The 5687-nt window shown below is 34.1% G+C and overlaps 1 pseudogene across 1 annotated transcript; it reads left to right on the top strand.

Annotated features, from left to right (window-relative positions):
• Positions 1–2874: 2874 nt before the first annotated feature.
• LOC308429035 (olfactory receptor 5D14-like) lies at positions 2875–4141 on the top strand (annotated as a pseudogene). The gene is made up of 2 exons: positions 2875–3046; positions 3384–4141. The product of its transcript is annotated as an olfactory receptor 5D14-like (transcript).
• Positions 4142–5687: the final 1546 nt, after the last annotated feature.

The raw sequence follows: 5687 nt of genomic DNA, 5'->3' as shown, positions 1-5687 counted from the left end.
CTGCATACAGGAAATAAACCTCAGGAACAAAGACAGATACTAATTCAGAGTAAAAGACTTGAAAACTTTTTTCCAAGCAAATGGTCTCAAGAAACAAGCTAGAGTAGATATCCTTACATCCAATAAACTCAATGTAACAGATAATCTATAGAATGTTCCATTCTAAATCAACAGAATATATCTTTTTTAAAGCACCCCATGTTACTTCTCCAAAATGGACCATAAAATCAGTTATAAAATAGGTCTAAATAGATAGGAAACAATTGAAATAATCATATGCATTCTATCTGATAACCATGATCTAAGGCTGGACTTCAATAACCAAAAAACAACAAAAATCTCACATAAACGCAGAAGCTGAACAAATCTCTATTCAATAATAACTTGGTCAGGCAAGAAATACAGAAAGAGATTGCAATGTTTTTATAATTTACTAAAAATGAAGGCACAATATACCCAAAAGTATGAGACAAAATTAAAGCAGCACTAGGAGGTAAACACATACCACAAAGTGCATCCAAAAAGGAACTGGAGAGTGCATAAACTAGCATATTTACAGCATATCTGAAAGCTCTAGAACAAAAAGAAGTAAATATATCCAAGAGAAGTAGACAGCAGGAAATAAACAAGGTCAGATCTAAAAACAACAAAGTAGAAACAAAGAGAACTATAATAAGAATCATTATAAGTAGAAGCTGGTTCTGTGATAAAAGTCAACAAGATAGACTTTTAGCCAGACTAACTAAAGGGTTCAGTAACAATATCCAAATTAATAAAATCATAAATTGAAAGGAATGCATTACTACAAAAATGGGGGGAAATCAACAGATCCTACTAGAAAAACCTATAGTTAACAAAACTAAAAAACCTAGATGAACTGGAAATTTTTTTCAACAGGTAACATGTACCAAAGTGAAATTAGGGTCAGATAAACCACTAAAACATACCTATAACTAAAGAAATAAGAACAGTCATTAAAAATATTACAAACAAAAGACTTCAGGACCAGATGGTTTTAGTATATAATTTTACCCTACCTTCAAAGACCTAATATTATTATTCTTCAAATTATTCAACAAATAGAAACAGAAGGAAAACTAATGAATTCATTATAAAGAGCCACACTTGCATTTATACCTGAACCACACAATAACCCAATAAAGAAATCACTATGTTTAGTCTTTACAAACCAAGAAAGCTCTGAATGTTTCCAAGTTGTGTTCTGTTCTACATGTACTTTATGCATATGGGAACTAGTAAGATTTCAATGAATAGTATCAAACTTCTAAAAGAATTAAATACTGACAAAAATATATTCATATAGTGTTATGGCAAAATGCCTTTAAAAATCTGCACATATTTCTCTATCATTTTAAATATAGTTGTAAGAGAAAAATAAATTCCTTCAGACAAAATTTCCTTAATAATATTGATACAGGTAGTACTATGTCCATTCTTTGGGGAACCGCCAGACTGATTTCCAGAGTGGTTGTATCAGTTTACAACCCCACCAGCAGTAGAGAAGTGTTACTCTTACTCCACATCCTCACGAGCATCTGTTGTCATCTGAGTTTTGGATCTTGGCAAATCAGACTGGTGTGAGGTGGAATCTCAGGGTGGTTTTGATTTGCATTTCCCTGATGACTAAGGATGTTGAGCACTTCCATTGATGTTTCTCAGCCATTCGATATTCCTTGATTGAGAACTTTTTATTTAAGTCTTTACCCCATTTTTTAATAGGGTTGTTTAATTCTCTGGTGTCTAGATTTTTGAGTTTTTTGTATACCTTGGATATTAGGCCTCTGTCTGATGTGCTGTTGATAAATATCTTTTCCCACTGTGTTGGCTGCCATTTTGTTTTCTGGACAGTGTCTTTAGCCTTACAGAAACTTTGCAATCTCATTAAGTCCCAATTGTCAATGTTTGACCTCAGAGCTCAAGCCATTGGTGTTCTGTTCAGGAAATTTTCTCCTGTGCCTATGAATTCTAAGGTTTTCCCTACTTTCTCATCTAAATGTTTCAGTGTACCTTGTTTAAAGTGGAGATCTTTGTTTCACTTACACTTGTGCTTTGTACAAGGAGATAAGAATGGGTATGTTTTCATTTTTCTGCATGCTAAGTGCCAGTTGGACCAACACCATTTATTGAATCGGCTATTCTCTTTTCCATTGCATGTTTACAGCTCCTTTGTCAAAAATCAGTTGAGCATATATGTGAGGGCTCATTTCTGGATCTCCTATTTTATTCCATTGATACACATGCCTATTTCTTTGCCAGTACAATGCAATTTTCAGCATAATAGCCTTGTAATATAGCTTGAGGTCAGGGATAGTGATTCCCACAGACTCGTTCTTATTGTTGAGGATAGATTTCACTATTGTAGGTCTTTTGTTATTCCAGATGAACTTGCACATTGCTCTTTCCAACTCAATGAAGAACTGGGTTGGAATTTTGATGGGGATTGCATTGAATCTGTAGATAGCTTTTAGTAAGATGGCCATTTTTAAAATGTTAGTTAGGAAAGAACTGCATATACATAAATTTTCCCTTAGCCACAGCCTTTGGCAATTAGTAACAAAGAAAAGTTTAAACTTCTGAGTCTTCTACACTTCATTGGTATTAGAAAACAATATATGGTCAAATGGTACAGTTCACATCTCCTTTTCTTACATTTTATTTCTTAAATTGTAATTTCTTAAATTTCTCTAATCTTTTATTTCTTAAATTAAAAAGAAAAACTCCACTGTTAGATTTATGCAAATACTCAAACTAGAATAACACATGTATTGTTCTTTGAAAAATATTTGACATTTCTTATATAATTTTGTATTAAACAAGAGAGTCTTCAGCCTCAGCTGTCTACTGATAGGCATTATGGTACCAGTGGAAAGAAATGTGAGAGTGGAGATTATTTTTTTCACTTTTGGGCGTCACAGACTACCCCGAGCTTCAGATCCTTCTTTCTCTTCATGTGCATCATCACTGTAGTGAGAAACCTTGGGATGATAGTGCTCATCAATATTGACACCGAGTTCAACACTCCCATGTTGTTGCACCCAACCTCAGCCAGCAAGGAAGACATGACCCTGGGAAGACATTCTTCAAGCAGTTTATTCAGGATCCTTGAACAAGCTTCTGCCTCCACCTATGCCTCCGTCTCCGCCTCGGCCTCTGCCTCTGGGAAAGCCCCACAGACTTAAATCCCCTTGTGCCTGCCAACCCCTTAAACCACGTGAGCCCTGCAGATAGGCTGCTTCAATGCAGAAACAGGGAAGCTGAACAGGCACAGCCAAATAAAGACTTGTTTATGACTGAGAGCACTCGCCATCAAGGAGGTGGAAAGCCATCTTCGGGGCAGGGCACCTTGCAGCTCTCCACACCATGTACTTCTTCCTTAGCCACCTTTCATTTGTTGACTTCTGCTACTCAACCATCATCACACCCAAGCTTCTTGAGAACCTTGTTCTTGTTGATTTACTTCAACTGCATGCTGCAGTACTTCCTGACCTGTGTGGCTGTGGTGGCTGAGTCCTACTTGCTAGCAGTTATGGCCTATGATCGCTTTGTGGCCGTCTGTAATCCTTTGCTGTATACTGTGGTCATGTCACAGAGGCTGTGCATCCTGCTTGTTACTGGATCATATATCTGGAGCACATTTGCCACCTTGATTCTCCTCTTCTATGCTCTGCAACTAAAGTTTTCAAGATTTAATGTGATCAACCACTTCTTCTGTGAATATACTGCCCTCATTGCTGTCTTTAGTTCTGATATATGCATCCCCAGCCTGCTACTCTTTGTTTTGCAACCTTTAATGAAGTGAGTACCCTGCTTATCATTCTCACTTCTTATATGTTCATTTTTTGTGAGAGTATTAAAAAGTAAATCTACTAGTGGACGTCGCAAATCCTTTTCTACCTGTGCCTCCCACCTGACTTCCATCACCATTTTCCATGGAACCACACTTTCCTTGTTCTGTGTTCCTAGCTCTAAAAATTCTAGGCAAGTCGTCAAAGTGACCTCTTTTTTTCACACTGTTGTCAACCCCATGCCGAACCCACTGATTTACAGCCTGAAAAACAAAGATGTGAAGAATGCTTTCCATAAATTAGTGAGCACTTCATTGAAGTTTCAACTTCACTGAATGTTCAATACAATAATAAAATATAAGTAAAAATAATAAAAAATAAAATATGTTCAGTACAATAATCAAATTAGAGCAATGGCTGTTTCTACCTTCAGTAGTCTATATTTTTAGAAAATGTTTACATTTTTATGATGCACAGATTGATAAAATCGACTCAGAAGACAAAAAGCAAAGATGCTAACTATCTGGAGAAAATACAAATATTTTGGTGAGCAATATTTATTTCAATTCAGTGATGATGATGATGATGATGATGATGATGATGATTATAGTGGACAATGTAAGTTACTAGACAGTGTAGCTAGATATACTGTAGACCATCCTTTTTCTGAAAGAATGATGGTAACTAATGTTGAAATGCAGAAACTTGCCTAGTTTTGTTATATCTGCAACAGAAAGATTCTGACAGTAAACTTCACAGAAATTCTGTCATTGTTAATAGATATTTGCTATTTAACTAAATTATTCAAACACAAGGGAATATCTTTACATCTTATTGTCATTTCATTTCTTAACATCCCACAAATGATATGTGTAGAGAATACTGAACTCTATAGTCACTTTTTTTGAGAAGCTGCCATCATAAAGATAAATATGTCTTTTGTAGAAACTGACACAAACATTTAAGGAAAAAGTGAAAAACTGGCAGATTTTTAAAATTAAAAATTCACTCTGAAGATTGAATATATACTTTTTATGTGAAGCAATTATTAGACAGTTAATTCTGTGCTTCAGAAAGGACAATGTTTGAATGATTTCATTTCTAAGGTATGAGTTGGATGTTAATTGGTGAAAACTTTCACTCAAGAATAACTTATTATCAAATTATCTATAACTATCATTTATAGTAATTCATCCAAAGAAAAAAATACCCAGAAATAATAAAAAATTATAATTTTATATTTCTATTTCATAGTTCATATTAATGAATGAATAAAACTAAACATCTGGTTGTAAATTTTATATAAATTAAAAGTAAATTGAATGATAAAAATTGTTACATAAATTAATATACATTTATAATGCATTGATTTTAAAACATCAATTTGGAAAAAATGATCCTATGAGGAAAATTATTTTATATTATTTTATTTATTTTCAAGCAAAGTCTAAATGCTAAAGGTAAATTTAAATTTTATAAATAGAGAATTATTAGATTAATAGAAATGACTAAACACTGAGAAACTGTCACTTACATAAAACATTCATATAAGATATCCTTAGGTTTTATCAAAACTACAATAACATTTTTAAAGTAGGTGTTTCTCATTGTGTCGATGGAATAAAAGTATATCTGTATTACCATTTCTATTCTCTAAGAATAGTAGGAAACAAAATTTTTAGTGAAAACGTTAAGGAGGCTTGAATACAAAAGACCTTCATACTACCATGTGGTTGAATCTTTGGACCCCAGTTAGTAGAACTATTTGAGAAGAAGGAGGTATGTTGCTTTGAAGTTTCAAAAGCCTATACCACCTTCAGTTGATCTCTCTCTTCTTGCCTCTCTCTCTCTCCCTGTCCCTTTCCCTCTTTCCCTCCTTCC

Source organism: Micromys minutus (genome assembly GCF_963924665.1).
Source record: "Micromys minutus genome assembly, chromosome: 13".
NCBI classification, from domain to species: Eukaryota; Metazoa; Chordata; class Mammalia; order Rodentia; family Muridae; genus Micromys; species Micromys minutus.
This window is presented reverse-complemented; position numbering and strand designations above follow the sequence as displayed.